Below are 21,360 nucleotides of genomic sequence, written 5' to 3'. Positions count from 1 at the left end.
ATTGGACTAAGTATTCCTTTGGCATAGTCCCTGTGGTTAAAAAATGGATTATATATTCAAAATGGCCATCTGGGACGTGCACTGCAAAGAGTTGTGCATTAGGTAGTCCCTCCTCCAAATTTGTTGGCTCCTCACTTGTCTCAATTCATGATAAGTGATCTGGTCTTGCATTTAGATGTCCCGGATTGACGATGACCTCAAAGTCATATTCTTGAAATAGTAATAGCCATCTGCAAATTTTGGACCCAAACACAAGCTTGTTCACTAGGTATTTTAACGCGGAATGATCGATATACATCTTGAAATTTCTGCCAAGTAAATAGTTTCAGTATTTTTGGAGCATTTACACCATTGCTAGCCCTTCGTGATCAGTAGTAGAGTAGTTCTTTTTGGCTTTGGACAATCTCTAAATCACGAATGCAATCAGGTGATCCACGCCTTCTACGCCTTCCTGCATGAGTACGGCTCCCAATGCAATACATGACACATCAACATGTACATGAAATTCCACATCCCATTTTGGGAAGACCGAGATGGGAGTGGATGCAAGTTGCTCCTTGAGGACATCCATAATTTTCATGCAATCATCATTCCAACAATATGTAGCATCCTTCTTCAATAGTTTTTCCATCGGCACTGTTATTTGGGCATATCTCTTGATAAACTTCCCATAATAACGAGTGTGCCCCAAAGTAGCACATAATTGTTTGATGTTGCGCAGTGCTTCCAGATACAAAATAACAACAATCTTCACTGGGTCCACCATCAAGCCTTGTTTGCAGACCACATGGCCTAGCAGGTTTCCAAAGAGAACGAGGAAGGTGCATTGTTTAAGGTTCAGCACAATTTGGTGTTGGCAGCAAGTATCCAACATCAAACGTAAGCTTGCTACATGGTGTTTAACTAATCCAAAGACAGTCCAATCATCCAGATAGAACTCCAAGAACTTGTGGATGTATTCTTTGAATGTCGCCACCACTATGTGCGAAATTATTGCTGGCACGTTCTTCAGTCCAAAGGGCATAACTGTGTACTGAAAGTAGCCCCATTTTGTTGCGAAGGTTGTTTTGCTCCTATCTTCTGGAGTGATCTTGATTTGATGGTACCCTGAAAAGCCATTTGTGAATGAGTAAGATTCCTAACCGCCAACATTCTCCAATACTTCATCTGTGAATGGTGTCAGGAATGGATTGTGAACACAGGTGTCGTCAAGCTTCCTGAGGTCCATGCATATTCTTATTTCACCTTTCTATTTTTTCTCCTGTACTACCATAGGACTCACCCAATCAGATTCTTCCACTGGTTCAATAATTTTGGCTACGAGAATTTTGTCTAATTCGTCACAGACCTTTTCCTTATACTTTGGGTTCAAGTGGTAACGTCGTTGCTTAAATGGCTTTGTGTCCGATTTCAGAGTGATATTCATCATCCCTAAGTCACCAATGATCCCTTTTAAGTCTGTGATTTTGGTTAGGAACAAGTCTTGGTATTCGTGGAGTAACTCATCGACCTTATCTATCGTAGCGTCGTCCCAATAGTCACCAAGCGTCGCATACTTATGCTCCGCTTCTATGCCAATGTTTACCTGCTTTGTTTTTAGAGGCGTGATGATGTTAGTATCCTCAATTGATGGTCCTCGAACCTTGTGACAACCTTCAATTTCTGGAATATTAATATTTCAGAGGTCGTCATCATCATCCTCCACCTGCACTTTATAACATTCTAGGGCATTGCTTAACTAGGTCGCCCATACTGGTTGAAGCATTTACAATGGCTCCTATGGTATCTTTAAGATGGTGGCTTTTACTTCTTGCAGCGCATTGTCAACAGTATCAGACCACCAGTCTTCAAATGTGAATGTTAACAAAAATCCCTCACACAAGACATCCCATTTGCCCGTACCATGTCGTATTTTTGTCTCAATATACCAGTTCATGGGTATGACATCCAGGGTATGGTAGATTAAGTGTACCCATTCAGGATGTGGTTCTTCCCCATAGACCTTGGTCCACTTCACAAGGTGCATACATGGATCATCTCATCCAACGTATTTGTCTTCTAATCGTAGGTGCAGTTTCCCAAATCGTAGGTGCATCATCCTTCTGCATCCACGCCAGTCCTCAAAATTTCCTTGATGTGTACCCCACCATCATGTGGGTGTTGCGCGCAGTGCCCACTTCAACACATCGAATCACTGTTGTTCTGGTACCGCGCTTTCAAATTTTCTCAGAAATTCATCCACCGCTGTCAATCCATCATATGTCAGTAGCTCTCTTGTCTTTGTTGTCATGCAAAGCAATGATCTAGCCATCATGTTGCAACTCAGCATTGTCACTTCGTGCAACTGATTCTGCCATCGCTCTACTTCTTCGTCTGAGTCCAAAGTGCAGGAGCTTTCCCGCTCCCATGAGATTCTCCCATCTGTAGTCGGATTCACCCAATTACAGTCTCACGTAGTTATCTTGTAAATACAATCAAGGTCATCATCGCTATCATCGTCATGCACTGGTTCAGTGTAGCACGCTCCTTCGGCTGGATCTAGTGGTACCACTACGCGTAGTGACTTTTTCTCGAAGATCATTTTGCACTTCTTCAGGTTGATGACTCCATTCATATCAATGGCCCAGTCTATTCCTAACAGCGTGGGATAGGGATTGTTGTCATCGACAATCTCCATCACTTCAAAATCTGCCTGCGTGCTCGCGCCTTCAATATCAACTATTACCCCTTGCAATCTCCCCATGGGAAAAATCTTCTGTTGATTCAACATTCATAACTAAATAGGGGACCATTGTAACACGGTTCTGCCCATGCGTTCCCATGTTTTCTTCGGTAATACATTCATGTCCAAACCCAGATCTAGGATTACCTGATTAATTTCATACTCACCAATCTGCGCAGTTAACCTCATTTCTCTTCCAGTGCACAATGCACGCTTCCCCGGTTTCTGGACTACTTGTGGTTCTCCTCACCCCGCGCAACTGGTGATCAGTTCCTATAGTCCTTTAACTACCTTACTGTCATGCAGCAGTTTCATGCACGTCTCCAGAAAGGTAGTGAGCATTGAGGGATCCATTCCTGGTTCTAGTTGATCCTTACTACCTAAATTGGAGGCCTCTGTGAAGCTCTTTGTAGCTTCCATGAATGTCTCATTTATGCATTCTAAGTCAAACTTGGGTTCCTTTGTAGGAGCCTTGCGAACCCAAGTATTTTCCTCTATCTGCTTCCCCTTATCCTCTCCCATGGTCATACCACTTCTGAGCATCATGTTTACGTTCAAGTCTTCTCCGCACGGCTCAGACCTCATAATTTGTATATTATGAGTCAGAGGAGGCTGGAATACCCCTTTTTCGCACATCTGGGTGATAAATGTAGGACAGCATATTTTTTCATGATCAAATTGAGCACAATACGAATAGGATATCCTCGTCGGGTTGGTACAATCAGGGACATAGTGCCCTAGTCCTCTACAATTGTAACAAATTAATTGTCCGCAACGCCTTCTTGGTCCCATTCCACCTCGTCCTTGACCTCACCCCTGGAATCCAACGCGTGCCATTCCTATATCTAGGTAAAGGGATCACGTTTCGGTTTACATCCTATAGGTAGGGGTTCGATCCATCATTAGCTCGTAACTGTGGCAAGTGTGCTCATCGTGGCCTACCGACCTGCAAAAATTACAAAACAGTTGTTGGGGTGTCTGTGTGTACTTCTGCAACAAGTGACAATTATTTTTTTTGTGTTTCCCTCCTATCTAACAAATTGCACACCATAGGGTAGGTTCCACACTTGGCTCTGCATGTGCCTCCGGTCTCAATGGCATTGGCCCTCCTCCTACCAAGTAGTTCGTGAACACTTGACAACGATCTTTGTCGTGGACCTAGCCTCTATATTTTATGCACTATACTTCCTCGCACACCTCTGGCCATGGAGCCTTATCCTACTTCAAACTTTGCATTTGAAAACACATATTCTATAGCTGCATGTGGATTTGTTGAACTCCCAACCCACGGTCTTGTATTGGGGTCTCATGTAATCTCATTTCCATTTCCAATGCTTCAGCCTGGGTGGAAAGTTTCTATTGTGACAGTGCCATCCTCAAGTGCAGTGTTAGAGATGCTACAAACCATGCGTGATGCTATCCATCCGTCAACATCATATTGGCTTTGCAGATTGTACTCTTCAGCCATTGATCTAGATCCCAAGGAGTCTCACCTAAGAGCATCGTGATTTCTTTAAACCCAATGATTGATTGTGTCTCTGACTTTGGCCTACTAAACTCTCTGTTCAGCACAACCTGGATCTTTGCTATCCCTGCATTTGGGTGGTCATTAGAGTGATTGATATACCATGTCAATGCGCGATCCTATAGCAGGCTTACCAATGTAGCCTTCTTAATATTGTCATCCGTGATACCTTATGCTTCCTATACTTCTCTTACCACGAACCAGAATTGGTCTGGATCTTCATTCCCTACTCCTTTGAATACTGGTAGTTTGATCGTGCTTGCCATACTAAACTGTGGAGGTGGTGGAGGTGGAGTCAGTGGAGATGGAGGTGAGGGAGGTGAAGCGGGTGGCAGTGTGGGTAGAGGTGGTAACTGCGGAATTCGTTGCCTTATCAAACTGACCACGCTTCTCGGAGAAACCTTAGCGAGCTCTTCCTTGCTCTCTCGCAAGGGTTAAATTAAGGGAATGTTTTCTAATTCTTCGCTACTTTTGTAGATCTTTTTGCTCCATGTAGTCCCATGCATTAATGTATTCACATGACCCTTTTTTCACACAATAAAATATTAATTCAAGTATTCAAAGATTTAATATACTTACCTCATGGTCCTTTGAGAAAGCGTTGTTCTATCTTGATGTAGCTCACGGTATTGTCTACTGAAAACTTGGTGATAATTCCCCCTATTATCCAGTCAAGCCAATGGTCCACATCTTGCATGATCTTATCTTTTGATGCTTCTAGTCTGCATGCTAATTATGGAGTCCACACTATTGGTTTGTTGAGCCTACACCTTCCCTGGCTATCGACTAACTTCGCAATCCACTCATACAACTCAGAAGGAAAGGATGCAAAGAAAATATTGTGGGTTTCTGTATACACGTAGTGCTCCAACCACTTTTCCTCAGATACTTGTGGAGTTCTGTTTTCTTGTGTTGCGAACTCGTGAATCTTCTTGTCCAACCATTCTTAAATTTCCTTCTTTGTTAGGTTCTAGTGGCACAACATCAGAGATCCCTTATGTAGATCTTGGTCCCAGCAATGGAACAATTTGTTAGCATAGTGGGGCCTAACCCAGGTTCCTAAGTGATTTATCCAAGCAAATCCCAGTACTACTGGCCCTTTCGGCAACAGTCCATGGAATGCGCACTGAGGTCTCACCCAAAGTAGTATGGGAGGGTGCTAGAACCAGGTTTCCACACCCTGGGATGTCTAATATGAGGTGATTGGTATGTGGTCCAACCTTTGCACTTACTATGCTACGAATACTAATGAGCACCCTGTGCCCTACGATACTGTCTTTGCATAGTTCTAGCCGCAGTGTGACCCATGTTATTTACCCAAGTCTTCCTTAATTAGGCACTGTTAGCTTATTACTTAGATTATTTTCATATATAAGCATTCATACAAGTACTTATAAATTGCATGCAATAAATAAATAGAGTAAAAGTAATGCTTAACACCCAAATATGGACTCAAGAACAGATGCACAGAGTAAACTTCTCTTTATTAAAATTCAATCCAAATTACAGAGCTGACTCCGCCTTGTGCACTCAGCTACAGGGGTCTGTGCACTAAGCTGCAGACTCTACTAAGCCTCTACACACTCAGCTGCAGAGCCTCTTTCTACTACTACGACCTAGTACACTTTAGATCTAACTCTAACTTCGAACCATGCCTTCGCGCTATTCTATCTATCATTGCTTATCTTTACATTTAGAGCCTTACTCTATTTATACAATCCCATGGTCTGCGAACCATGGGTAGGCCAACACAGCTTTACCTTAAATTACAATACTTTAGGGCGGACAACCCTAGGACTCATCCTAGACTTTGCGCTCTGCACCCGCAATTCATGGAGTCTTACAATATACTTGACCAAAACTTGGGCTTTGAGCCCGAAAAACATGTTGCGGGGGATCCCATGCCCAACAGAGGATGAGAAAGACTTCCAGTAGGGGGTGATGATGAGCCTCATCATTGGGTAATTATATGGGCCTTAATTCACCTTCTAGCTTAGTCAAACGAGCTCTTCTCACAACTTATTACATGTTTTGATTATATTTTGTTTATTGAGATGAGTTAAAGTGAGATATTATCCCTAGTGAACTAATATGCATTGAATGTAGTTTTGGAAGGGAAAATCAAGGAATTTTGGCAAGACTAAGGTTTCAAACTTGATTGGGACAAGGGAGTCGAGATATTGTAGGAGGTAAATCCTCCTCATTTACTCCTCCCCGATTCGAATATTCCTCCATTAATCCCACCATCTCAGAGTGCAAACAGCCAAGTCATGAAGATCAAAAGTCAGCCGATGAATTGATAGACAAAGAGTTGGTTCATCTCAATTTTGGGATAGTAGCATTTTGTTCATGTTAATTTAGCATTATTGCAAAGCATAGATCTTAGCAGTTAATTAGGAAATGGTGTGCCTTAGCATTGAATTTCAATCTCTTTCATTATTACAGTAGATCAACTCTCTCTTAGAGTAGATTTATATTTCTTTCATCAAAAAACCAAGCTTCTTCTGAATCCATAGAAGTCTAGATTGAAAACCCTAGTGGTCTCTCGCCAGCTGAACAGTGAAAAAAGGCAGAAACATCACTTTTACTTGTGTATACAACACTGTCACCTCCAAGTTTGTACGAACCCCAAGTTGATAAAGTAAAGTTGGTAGCCCAGGAGTTGTAGCATTCTTGCTGCAATATTGGTGCTCATCACTTTTTGGCACCGTTGTTGGGGAGGTGTCTGAGTAATATGTGATTACTACTTTCTTTCTTCTATTTCTTGTTTCTAATATTCTGCCATTAGTTTCATTTCTACAAAAGTAATTTAGTTGATTCCTTTTTCATTCTACATTCTCGGATTTCCTTTCCATTTTGGATGTAAGATTTCAATTCAGCAATTAGTTTTTCATTGAGTCGGTAGTTTTCATTCAATCTTCAATTTCATTTCTGCAAAGTACTTCCCAAAGTTTGAAAAAAACACAAAACCAAACCAAACACATCTACTTTCATGCCTCGTAGGAATAGGGATAACTTAGGGAAATTTTTTCCAAATACCCCCAAGTAATCAAATAGCCAACCTTCCCTCTTCTTTGCTGGCTGTGAACTACAGGAACCCTTAGGTGAGCAACCAAACATATTTGAAGAACCTACAAGGGAAGAAGAAGAAGAAGAACACATTCCTACCGAGCCAATGGCTGAAAATAGAAATGGTAGAGGGAATAAAGAGAGAGTTGAGGGTGCCTTCCCCATCATGGAAACCAATGTGGACACTAAGATGAAAAATATGAGCCCCTCTGTGCTTCTTCATTTTTGTTGGCTTATTGGGGCTAGACCCAGATTCAGAAGTGTTTTAGCCAAACAAATCCATCACAACTGGTCCTTTCGGCAATAGTTCACGGAGCGCGGACTGAGATCTCACCTGTGGTAGTATGGGAGGGTGCTAGAACCAGGTTTCCGCACCCTAGGGATGTCTTGACGAGGTCTGGGAAGGTTGCGAACTGATCCTACTTGCTCGCGCCGCTCTACGCAGCTATCTAGCCTTCACGTAGCTCTATGAAGAGGAGTTTTCTAAATCCCTTACCCTTAGTATGTTATTATTATAGATCTGACTTAATTTGGTAGTGTTAATCAATTATTAAATATTCATAACCAGTGTGCACAAACATAAACCTTAAAGAGATGCATAAAACCATAATAGAAGCACAAACACATATATCTGTGATCAGATGCCCAATATTTCAGAAACACTTATCTTTTATTAATCTTCTTTTCTAGTACAATCAAATTCCACCCTGCACACTCAGCTGTGGAGGTCCACACACACATTTATGGCCTCTACCAGGCCTCTGCACACACAGCTATAGAGCCTACCCTTACTACCACAACTTAGACTTACAGACAGAGCAAATTTTGCATTCATAAACCCATAACATTTAAGATTGGAACCATCCAAAACTAACTTCTAGACTTAGAGCCTCGCTCTAGACCCAATCTATATTAAATTACAATGCTTTAGGGCTGACTGTTATAGACATTTTTGTGCCTTACAGCATTGAGCAAGAAATGTCCATAATCTAAGGGATCCAAAGTCCCTAAACATGTTGTTCCTACCCCTAGAGGAACAAGGCTAACTAACCACAGCAATTCACAGAAGTTCTCCACCTAAAACCACTCAAAAACAAGTCAATTCAGGATCATGTCAACTGCTCCACTGAGCATCTACGCTGAATGTCAACTGCTACACTGGCTACCTGCGTTGAATGTCAACTCCAACACTAGCTACCTGCGCTGAACGAGTTTGGACAAGTGGTAGGCTCATTCCTCAATGTGTCAATGCTCAGGAAGCTTCCAAAATGACACTTGCCTCAGGGAATTCGACTGGTGATGAGTAAGAGGTTTAAAATCTCCAAGTGGAAGCAAGAACCTCCAAGTGGACTCAAGAACTGAGAGAGGGAGAGGACACTAGTCAGATCTCAAGCTGACTCATCCTCTCTCCAAAATAACTATATATAGATCTCTCCTCCATGAGATCTAGAGGCTGGAATTTTGTTATTGCAAAGAATTGCTGTTGGTTTGAGACTGGAAACATTGGGTGCTTAATGCTTTGAAGGGAGCTGAAGAAGGAATTCCATTCTGCTGGGAAGGAGATGCTGGATTGGAGCCCTCTGGGTTGTATCTCTTCCTGAACCTTGTTATCAATCAATAAAGCTATCTTGGTTTTCTCCTATATACTGGTGTATTTGTATGATTGCATTAGTGTATTTGATTTACTTCTAATCCTAAATCATTTGTGAATATGAATATCTGCCTTTGTGTTGTGTTCTTCTCTTGTCGCAAGTAGCTGTTCTCTTGTCACAGGTAGCTGTTCTCTTGTGATCTCGTGGGAATCAAGTAGCTATTCTCTTGAGCAAGCGAGGAGGCAAGTAGCTGTGAACACCCAAAGAGAAGAGGATCTAGATCGAGGGACAAACAAAAGACAACGGTAAGTCTATCGATCTCCCCTCTTTCACATTTCATAAAGGAAGAAACCAGAATAGTTGTATCTGTTTGTTGCTAAGGCACTGTCACACCTTAGGTGGATAGGATCGTCCTGCATAGGCATTTTTCCCCACAACAAATTGGCGACTCCACTGGGGAGATTTCTTTAGTCATTTTATTTGTGTTTACATCATTGTTTGCTTCATAGACTCAACAGCAACAATCGAACTGCTTCTGCAAAGTAGACTGTTGCTGCCTTGATCCTTCACTGGATTTTGTCTATGATCTGAACAATGGACTCACAAATGACTTGATGATCCTTTGTGATAGTCTTTAGTACCCTCTCAAAGCATCCCTCTGATTATACCTTGCTTGTGTTTCTGATTTGGCCTGAAACAGTTTATTTTTTAGCATTTTGTGACCCAGAACCCAGGGGAAACGAGAGTTTCTCCTTCAGCGCAGACACTGTGAAGGCAGTTTGCATTTCAACGCAGGTCCCGTGAAGGCTACCTGCGCTGAATTTCAAACCCACAGTGTTGGACTTGTGCTGAACCAGTTTAGCCTTGTGCAGCTGGGGTTCTCTGATCTCTGTTGCCCTGTTTTGATCTCTGTTTTTTGCAACCTTTAACCAGCATAGGTACCAGTCTGATAACTCCTTTTCTTTGCTTAGATTCTGCCTCCTTTTGTACAAAAAGACTGTGAGTGTTTTTTTGTGTTTTTACGTCATTTACAATTTTCCTTTGCATGAGCAAAATAATCATCCTATAGCCCTTGATTCAGATCTGATTGACTGTGATCTTAGGAGAGAGTTCATTGGCTGTTTACAGTTGATTATCATTTGTTTTTTCTTATTGGTTTGAGTTTGTCTCTTTTAAGTGTCGAAACAAGTATTCATTTCGAAAGTCGCAAAGTGATTGTAATCTCTTCTACCCTTGTTGTTTTCGAAAAAGTAAACTTGTTTGTATCTGTCATTTAAAAGCAAATTCAAAGTTGTACAAAAAGCTTTCTTTGTAGGCATCTATACTAAGAAAGTGGAAAACAAACACCTGCATTGTGCATTTGCATTTTGATAAGTTTGCATGATTGATTTAGGAAAGAGTGCATTAGAGTGTGTTGATTGCTCTTTGAGAAAATATAGTTTCTTTCTTTTCCCTTAGTAGCTAGGATTTTCAAATTTGAAAAGATAATAAAGCTTGCTTATCATCTTTAGACTGCATTTAGGAATTTGTATCATACATCTCGTGGTGAACCTTGAAAGGCAAACTTTAAAAAGATCAACTTAAAATAAACTGAATGAACCTAACAACTCTTTGCAACATAACGCACAACATAGAGGTCTAGGCTAGAGACGTGTTCTGGCGTCGTTAAGCCTAGTGACTGTCGATCTCGTGGAAGGTGGGTGATTCCTCCTGAGGGACGATAGCGCTAATACGGATTGTGCTCCCACGTACCGTCGCGTATATATTGGGAGACCCCTATAGGCATATATCCTTTATCCTTAGGAAGCCATGTCGGCCGCCCTACTGATCGCAATGCAATGAACACAGCATTCACAAAGATCGACCGCCCGTACCCTAAAAAGTATTCTGCGGTTTTGCGAAAAGTTTGGCACACCCTCTGCCTAGAATCTCCAGAGCAGTTTCTTTTGGCCTTTTTCAGACTCTATAACAGAAAAAGTCCATCTGAGCATTTGTCACTTCGGGCTCGTTAAAACATCGAAGGAGACTAGAGTCATCTTTAGCTTTTTCTCGACTCTTTAAAACTGAAAAAGCAAGTTGTGTCTAAAGCGTCGTTAAAATTTATTTTAAACGGAACAATCACCCTTTCATTCCTGCGTTGATCTTTGGGTTGAAAGATGGAGCACACCAACCAAGGAATTCCTCTTGGTGGAAATCCTAGTCCCTTCTCCTCTTGGGGAGATGTTGGTGCGCCCCACATGGCCACATTGTCGCTTCCAGGACTGACAATTGGCCTACCAGTCTGGCTCTTTTCAACCAATGTCGTTCAGAATACCACCATTCCTGAACAGTCGAGTCAACAGTTAGATCAGACAAGAGTTGCCTCCCAGCCTTCCACTTCATCTTCCTCCCCTCCTTCCTCTTCGCTTGACGGAACTGGTCGAACAAAAAACCGGGTTCCTAAGGAGAAGAAGGAGAAGAAGAAGAAAGAAAAGAAGAAGAAGGAGCCTAAGGCGACTGGGGGCAAACAAGTGTCATCTAACAAAAATCCACACATAGCACTCGTAAGGCCTAAATCACCATGCGTCATATGCAAGGGAGACCACTTCCATAGAGATTGTCCCTGTATCCCCCGGATACTAAGAGACTGGTCCCCCCGTTTGCACAATTCGGTAGCATCGACCTCTGATAACCATGTCGACTGCTCACCGTCAACTAGTAGGAGTGAAGCCCCAGGATAGAGCGGGAAAGCTAAATTTCCCTGCAGAGTGTGTGAAGGCGATCACGCCATCCACCATTGTCCCTTCTTAGACGAGGCAAAAAGAGTTCTGGAAGATCGCCCGATTTTACGAACGCAACTTCCTCCTGGATATCAAAAACTCTTGCCAAGTCCCTCGCTAGTTGAGAACCTGGCTGACCCACCCAGGTGGTCAGCCGAAGCACCTGTCATTGAAGATGAACCGTCTGAATCCATACCTGACGAAAGTCTAAAGGTTGAAACGGCAGTTGACCCGGTTTTGCCTTCAGAAGCTCTATCTTCGAATGACACCATCACAGAGGAGAATAAAGACGACACCGTCCAAATTCTCTTCATCAGCACTGACTCTGATGATCAAGGGGGCAATGCCACCATTCCTTTATCGCAGGAAGGAAGTTCATCAGAGCGCTATCCGGCCGTATACTCGGTCCCACCACCAAGCAACCTGGTTGTGTCCTTCGACTGGAACCAACTAGGCAGACCCCGCTTTCCAGCTAGCATACCATTCAGAATTATTGTCCAAATATACAGAATGGTAATGGCTGGCACAGTTATTGATGAAGGGGCATCTGTGAGTATCCTTTCCTCTATTGCTTGGAAAGCACTTGGTTTTCCTGCGCTTTTGCCTGAAATGAGAAATCTATCAGGCTTTGATAAGGGAACCAGTCGACCTTTAGGGATCCTCCCCAATGTGCCCATAACATTGAAAGGGAAGACCGTTCAAATGAACGTGATGGTCGTTCAAGGACCCTTGGATTATAACCTACTCCTTGGACGAGACTACATATATTGCATGGGAGCCATCGTCTCATCACTCTTTAGAGTAATGTGTTTTCCGCACGGAGGAAGAATGGTCAAGCTCATGGACCAACTTTCATTCCCCGGATCACACATCGCAAGTAGTCATGAACCATCCCTAAATGGTCTATTCACGCTATAAGTGTCTCAACCCACGGTCCGTCCTCCTGATGAGCGTGAGTAATCCAGGAGGATATGACTGGAACCCAGGGGGCATGCATCCTGGCCTGCTTCGGCAGGGAAACTTTGGGTATAAGGTAGGTTTCTGGAGGAGAATATGACTAGTCCGTACCCCGTCCGTAGAGGAAGAGGGGTTGTTCTAGAATAAGATTCTTTTGTCAAAGTTATGTGGGTGGAATAAACTATTTTTCGCCCACCTCTGTCTATTTCGGTAGACATTGCTGAGGAAGTGTTTTGTTTAAACTACTAACAAGACAATCTTTGGGTAACCTAAAAGAGGTAAGCCTCTCTCGTTAAGACAAATGTTTTGGCGGAAGAGAAGTAGAGGTAACCTTGAAACCCTGTTTTATGCCTGGGGGCATGCAAACCTTTTGGAGTGCAAGCAAGGGGAAACTATTTATTTTTTAAATTTTTAGGACCTCTAACCCTTTAAACTCGTAGGATTAGTCGTTTCTGAACTTGCATAAAGAAAGGATCCGGGGCAAAGCTTACGTGAGATGAAGCTCCATAAAAAATAGCATCCCCAATGAGACACTCTTATCATATGACTGGTATAATCGAGCAGTTTTAGCATAAAGTTCATGCTCGTTAAAAAATAAATGCAAGATCCGAGCAGTTTTAGCAGCATAGTTCATGCTCATTAAAAAATAAACATAAGATTGAGCAATGTTTTGGCGCATTCAAGCTCATTAAAAAATGAACCTATTCCGGTAAATAACCATTGTGTATGTAACCTTATCTGCCATAAAAGCCTTGGTCGTGTTTGCACCATCACCTCCACTTTTCATTTGGCCGATCGTTCACCTCCATATGATTGTTTACCCATTTTGAGGAACAGCTGCGAAGAGTGATTTCACCTAGCCATCCTTGTGACACTGCCGTGATTGGAAAATTCCAACCTGTAACTGGAATCTGCAGCTAACCCTGTTTACCACTCGTTCCTCAAAAGACGAGTCTTCTTTAAGCTCTTTTCAATTGACTCGTAAAATATGAAAATATTGCCGAGTCCTTGGCCTTCCAGCTCATTAAAGGACAGGAAGAGCCATCCCTCCTCTAGATTTTAATCTTTTTGGACCTGAGGGATTATTACACAAAAAGATCGAGCGCTTGTTTTGTTCGGCTCGTTAAAACTATCGAAAACTCATCCCTTCTATATTGTTTTATACTTTTTCGGACTTAAGGGATTAGATGACAAAAAAGGAATTTTGGAGTTAACTTTATGTACCTTTTCAGACTCTCTAAAAATGAAAAGGACCGAGTTATCCTTGTCGTTAGACTCGTTAAAATTATTAAATAGCGACAAACTTGTCTTTAGACGAGAACGAGTTTCACTATCTCTAGGCTCGTTAAAGCATAGCGATGGGCTTGCCTGAAGGGCAGGTTATAGAACAAGCATATGTTATCCTCCTCAACCTTGACAAAAATAAAGAGGTACTGGTAAGCAATGACTGGGGAAAAATTGGGAGAAACTAAAGAAAACTTTGATGGTAGCAAGTCGCTCTTGAACATGACACTTTTCCTCCATACCACCATCGGGTTGGGTTGTTTCATTCACCGGTCACATCACCATGGTCTCGCCATACCATCCATATTTTGGGTAATGCTATCGATCCATCACATCAGTGTCGCCATATGTTCAAGAGAAGTCGTTCAGAAAGAGTCAACCGGGTCCCATCCACTGCCATACATTATCCTTCATCCATTCATGACCGCCACCCTGAATCATATGTCACAGATCGTTTTCACCTCCATTAAAATCATTAGCTCCATTCCGTGTCACTGATGTGGGATTCATCAAGGCCCTCCTTTGACAGATCGCTTCTTGTCGACATTAGCTCATTATCCAAGAAGTTGATCTAGGAACAACCCCTTCAGTACTTTGAAGCTTGCATGCCTCAATGGCAAGTTTCTCACTTTCGGCGACAGGTATACATCAATGACCTTCGACCAGAAGATTTTGCGTGGTGTTCGACACCAAGTCCTTTATTCACACCACGTGAATTGTACTGCAGTACCTTGAGGTTCATTGTCATTATCGGTGATTCCTCTCGCGCTTGTTAACGGTTTACATCATTGACCGGTAATCAAGCGATGTCTTTCCATGTTCGACTTCAGTGCATTTCTCACATGGATCGACTTGTACTTAGAGTGAAGATCGAATGAGTTTGAAGACCTCGGATCTAGTTTCATCCATCCGGGCTGCGATATATATTCAGGAAAAATAAAGACATTTGACATGTACATCATTGCAGCAGATGATCATCCTACTCAAAGGATGATAATTTCGCCAAAATTATCAGTCTACCATCAGACGATCGTCTGTTCTATGTACAAAAATGAATTTATAAAGCTGAGCATGGGAATGCCCGCCTCAGCTAGATCATGAAAGCAGTATGAATCATAATGTATTGTATTGTATCTTATTACAGGTCTCCTCCCAACAAATGGATGAACTTCGGACCCTCCTGGATAAAGCATTTCACCCGATAAACGGCCTCATACTTTAGGGGGAAACTGTTATAGACATTTTTGTGCCTTACAACATTGAGCATGAAATGTCCATAATCTAAGGGATCCAAAGTCCCTAAACATGTTGTTCCTACCCCTAGAGGAACAAGGCTAACTAACCACAGCAATTCACAGAAGTTCTCCACCTGAAACCACTCAAAAACAAGTCAATTCAGGATCATGTCAACTGCTCCACTGAGCATCTGCGCTGAATGTCAACTGCTACACTAGCTACCTGCATTGAATGTCAACTCCAACACTAGCTACCTGCGTTCAACGAGTTTGGACAAGTGGCAGGCTCATTCCTCAATGTGTCAATGCTCAGGAAGCTTCCAAAATGACACTTGCCTCAGGGAATTTGACTGGTGATGAGTAAGAGGTTCCAAATCTCCAAGTGGAAGCAAGAACCTCCAAGTGGACTCAAGAACTGAGAGAGGGAGAGGACACTAGTCAGATCTCAAGCTGACTCATCCTCTCTCCAAAATAACTATATATAGATCTCTCCTCCATGAGATCTAGAGGCTGGAATTTTGTTATTGCAAAGAATTGTTGTTGGTTTGAGACTGGAAACATTGGGTGCTTAATTCTTTGAAGGGAGCTGAAGAAGGAATTCCATTTTGCTGGGAAGGAGATGCTGGATTGGAGCCCTCTGGGTTGTATCTCTTCCTGAACCTTGTTATCAATCAATAAAGCTATCTTGGTTTTCTCCTATATACTGGTGTATTTGTATGATTGCATTAGTGTATTTGATTTACTTCTAATCCTAAATCATTTGTGAATATGAATATCTGCCTTTGTGTTGTGTTCTTCTCTTGTCGCAAGTAGCTATTCCCTTGTCACAGGTAGCTGTTCTCTTGTGATCTCGTGGGAATCAAGTAGCTGTTCTCTTGAGCAAGCGAGGAGGCAAGTAGCTGTGAACACCCAAAGAGAAGAGGATCTAGATCGAGGGACAAACGGAAGACAACGGTAAGTCTATCGATCTCCCCTCTTTCACATTTCATAAAGGAAGAAACCAGAATAGTTGTATCTGTTTGTTGCTAAGGCACTGTCACACCTTAGGTGGATAGGATCGTCCTGCATAGGCATTTTTCCCCACAACACTGACTACCCTATACTCGCATGCTCTGCACCCACATTTTGCAGGGTCTTACATTACATTGACCCAAAATTCGGTTTTAAGCCCAAAAATTCACTATTGGGGGATCCGCTACCCAACAATTTCCATGGCTTGACCATAGTTCATATCCCGACACTTTCCTATTTGAGTTTGTTGTTATATGTCAAACCTATGACTACACAAATGATGAACAGAAGTTCATACTATTTCCATCTACCCTCAAGGATGCAACTTGTGTTGGTTCATGGGTTTACCTGGGAATAGCATCACGACTTGGGCTTAGACGCAGCAAGCCTTCAACAACAAGTATCGAGACTACTGTAGGTCTAAAGATACTAAAGAGGAAATTTTTAGGATGACCTTAGGTAATGATGAATCCTTGGAGGATTATAAAGAAATATTCCAGATTAGTTACAAAAGGGCCAGGTGCACACTTGACCCTGAGTTACTGATGCTGGTGATGAGCCCCAAATTTGGTAACATTTTGGGCTCATTTGGCCTAACTACCCTTGCTCAATCCTTCATTTTCATAACTTATGCATCATTTTTTAGTATGTTTATGTCATTTGTACGAATAAGGGCAGTCACTATTCCTAGGTGGCTAACACGTGCTCATTTCAGGTTTTTTGACACACGTTGGAGCAAAACCCAGCAGATAAGGGCTGGGAGACAGCCAAGATGGGGTTGAGGATTTGTAGGAGGGTTCTCCACGGCATTAAATGGCCTTCCTCGGGATCTTCACCCCCAACTCCGAGCTCCAAAAGCCACCACAACCGGATCTAGAAGGCAGCCAAATGGATTTTGAGGAAGCAGCTGTTCACTCCCAGTTTGGTCAGCCAAGTCCTGTAGATTTAGGAGGCCAGCTTGGGGCCTCGTGATGTATAAATGATAAGGCTTTAGCCTTCGAAAATGACTTTTTGGGAAAACTGTTGCACATTCTGCACTACGAGCTGCCAGCTCTGTTTTTGCTCTTTTGTAGCCATCATTGGCAGACCTTTTGACTTATGATTATTATTTTTAATGGGAAGCAGTCAGATTTGATCTCAGTTCTGAGTTTCTAAAGGAGCCACAGCTCTCGGGGTTGGGCCCAACCTGAGAGCCTAGGGCCTCCTTCTTTTGTATTGATATCTTTTCTTTCAGCAATATGGTTTTCTTTACATGCATTTGAACCGCAATTTGTTGAGTTAGATTTCGTGGTGTGGTTAAGTAGGTCATTGTTAGAAGATAGAGTTGCTCCATATGTTTAGAATAGAGTAAAGAGATTAGAATTGATAAAAGTTCCAGAAAAGGGTTGCCTGCACTCTCATTTTCACATCTTTCTATGGGCTGGAATTGCAGACAGTGCTACCCACCAAAAACATTAATTTGCGTACTCATGCAATCTTTGGTGCAATATTTTCGTTTGTAGAAGTTATCCATGCGCTCAGACCTCTTGGAATGTTTCTTTGCTTCAGTACCATACATGGTTCTCTTTGGAAATAAAGTTGTTGTTCATTGGTTTCATTAAACAGTTAGGATAGATTGGTAATATTTTTATTATGTGCAGGACGTGGATGATTTGGTTCAGTTGATATTGTGCAGTGCATCTCCAGCATTCCCTTGTCCTCCTAAGCTTCGTCCAGGCCAACTGCTCATCTCCCAATTAGACCCCTCGTCTCACAACTACTCTACTGCCCACGTCATCCTACCTTTTTTTTGGCCTTCCATTCCCTCTACCCTCTTTAAGACAAACTAGTTTTCCACACCCTCCCATCACCTCATCTCTCTATCACTAAGTCATTTCAAACCCCTCCCCTACCTCCCTAACCATCCATGCAGCCTCTTCCACTCACCCATCATCCAAAATCCAATCGTAGAACATCCTGTAGGATTTACTGAACATCCTGTAGAAATTCTGAAACATCCTATAGAACCGCTGCAGACTTCCTGTAGAAGCTCATAAACGCGGTCTCTTGGCAGCCAAACTTTGTGAAACTCTCTGGGAGGATGTTAGGGACTCCTTAGACCCTCTCTGATCTTTCCCGACTTCTTCCAAGCACTTCTCCTCCTGTTGTGGTCACCAACAACCCCCCTCTTTGTTTGGTATTAGCAATAACACCAAGCAAATGGGGACCCTTAACAAAAAATCCAAAAAACATTTTATCAAAATTTTTGTATTTTAACTCCCTAAAGCTGTATCGCATCGTGAAGAGAGAGTGAAGCGTTTTCCTATGCGCAATAATAAGCTGTGAAGAAGCGACGTGAGATTCATTGCATCGCATATATTGAGAAGCGCTCTTAAAATGAAAAATTAAGGAATCGTCGACGGCCGATATGCGACGTCGCATATCGCAACATCGCATAAGCAGCACACAGTGATTGGATGATTAAGCGTGATTTGCGATTCGCGATCTGCGATCTTGCGATCTGCGATTTGCGATCTGCGATGAATGCGACCATCAATTACTGTGATGACACATCTTGACATCGCAATCCTCGATACTGCGATGCGAATTGCAGAAATCTCTCATCACAAAATTTCCTCGACATAGTGTTCAAGGAAAGCTGTCTGTAGACCAAAATTGGGCGCGCGCCTTAAGAGAAATTAATGATTGTACACCAAAGTATCCAAGAAGAATTGTGTTGTGTTTTTCAAAGAGTCAAGTCATTATGAGTGTCATGATTATGCATTCATTAGAACTTAAAGCTTTCATGTCAATCTTTTCGTCATTACTCTTTTCCTTTGCATAAACTATAAGGCAGCAACTAATATAAATCAATATGCAGGAAACATCTAAGGAAAAGGGGAAAGCGTCAACACTCGGAGAACAGAGAAGAGATGCCTTCGCAAACGGATGCCGCATGCAGCAGGACCACGGATTCCAGAGTATCACTCAACAAATACTGATGGAAATAGACTATCCAAGACTCAAAGTCAAAGGTGCACAAAAGCAGCATGTTTACAAAAGATCCTAAAGCTCAGGCTGGGTAAAGCAAAAAGAAAGACACTAAAGAGGGAAGACGCTCCAGAAAAGCCTGGAACAAAGAACGGAAGCAATGTTCAATACAGAAAATTGTTCAGAGAGCAAAGTCCCTAACTTATTCAGTCATTCGCACGGCCGGAAACCGAAATAGCAACAGCACAATCAGTTTGAAAGATATTTGGGTTATACCAAGTATACACATAGCGAATACACCAAGCCAGAGGAAGATTTTCGAAAATATCTTCTAGTTTGTCAGAAAATGGTGCCAGCTCTTTTTATTTCTATTTTCATCGCTCGAACGAAAGGAGAAGACAACGAGCCGACTCTTCCCAGGCGAACGTTGCATTGCTTACAGCACTAAGGAGCAAATATAGAAACGGTTAGAAATTAGATTCAATTTTTAGAAATAAATTTGCTTTAGTAGAAGGGCGGTCATTTGAAGCTGTGTCCTAAATTTATGTAATTAAGATTAATTAGTTAGTAGTATTTAAACCCTTCTCAGGCATTTGGAGAAGGGTCCGGAAATTTGTCAAAAAACTTGTCCTCAGAACATGCACTTTTGCACCCTCAGAGGGGGTTTTTGATGAATGGATGGATCGAGATTTATCAATGTTTGCATTTAATGTCTGCTACTGATGTTGCACTTTGGTACTCTTAGTAGATGTTAGAACAAGTAGAGATAAATCGTTATTGCTTGAAGCTTATGAGTGAAATCAGTCATAAATGGTACTTTTATCTCTTGACCAATTTCCGCTTATATTCTTAGACTGATATGCAGTTTTAGTTGTTTATATGTTAATGTATGAATGTGTGGGTTACCATTTGGCACTTCTGTATGGTGGAATCATTTATTTGTGCTTGACATATGAATAACTTATTATGCGATATGCTGTTCACAACTGTTTTGCCTAACTTTTTATGCAGAGTGGTTTATCTTAATTGATTTCTATTCCTATGATAGCTGAATGATCTTTATTACCAGTTATTGTTCAAAATCTTTTTAGATCGCATAATAGAATAAATACACCCCGAGTTAGCGTAGATTAGATGTGTTGTTTCTTATTAGATTACAATAGCATAGAGTTAGTTTAGAAGTTTGAATTAAATTAGCTTAAAATACCCCTAGATCAGCATCATCCAACTCTACACACACACACACCCCTTAGATTGGGAAGCTGGTCCCATTATCTCCAGTCTGACCCGCTATACCAAACGGATAAGGAGCTGCCAACCAAGGTCCGGATCGGGTGGGTATCCCCCTTGTTGTCGACCCGATTTTTGGGGCTTCAACATATTTGGCGCTAGAAGGAGGGCCCGAACTATGAATGGCACCTAAATCAAAATCTAAATACCATTCTGAGAGTAAATCGCCCTCATCAACTCCCCCGACTTCCCCAGTACGTTTAAATCCAGAGTCAGAAGTCGCTCGAGTATCAACCGCTGCTACATACCCTAATATTTCAGACCAATTTATCATTGAACCCCCTAAAATTCAAAATCTGATTCGTAAACTCCAGGGATTCTCTATTTTTACTCAGAGGTCTGATAAATCTCAAAGCAGCGTGACTTCGCAGTACAATCCTGCTCATCCCCTGACCAGATTAAAGAGCGAAAAATTTGGCATCCAGCCAAGTGAATTCCCTCTCCCCACCAGGAAAAGAGCAAGGAAAACACCACCAAAGTCTGACAGTGAGACTTTTTCATCCACATCGTCCATTTCAACTCCATCATCGTGAAGTCAACCACCCACGTCTTCATTCCAAACCACTCATCCATCTTCCACAGCCCCTCCTCTTCAATCATCAAAGATCATAATATCTTCATCTTCCCAGCATCAGGGATCATCCTCTGCACTTTCATTCACTAGCAGCTCAACAATGGCCCAGTGTCCATGGAACAATCCTGGGGCGGTTTTAATGCCTCCACCCCTGAGCCCAATACCGGCCCATCCTGAGAAATGGCTACCCAAATTCAATCCAGAAATAGGCATGCTAGCTGAAGAGCATATCAATAATTTCATGCTTTCTGTTAATCTCAACGGAGTTACCAACAAGGATGTTGTCGTCCGGGTTTTTCCCTACACAATGCAAGGGACAGCCGGATCATGGTACTTTTCATTACCTTCCGGGTCTATCACAAGTTGGGACAT

The sequence above is a fragment of the Pinus tabuliformis genome, chromosome 3_1, assembly GCF_031772625.1.
Source record: "Pinus tabuliformis cultivar Carrire ecotype Pingquan chromosome 3_1, CPIR1, whole genome shotgun sequence".
Taxonomy (NCBI): domain Eukaryota; kingdom Viridiplantae; phylum Streptophyta; class Pinopsida; order Pinales; family Pinaceae; genus Pinus; species Pinus tabuliformis.
This window is presented reverse-complemented; position numbering follows the sequence as displayed.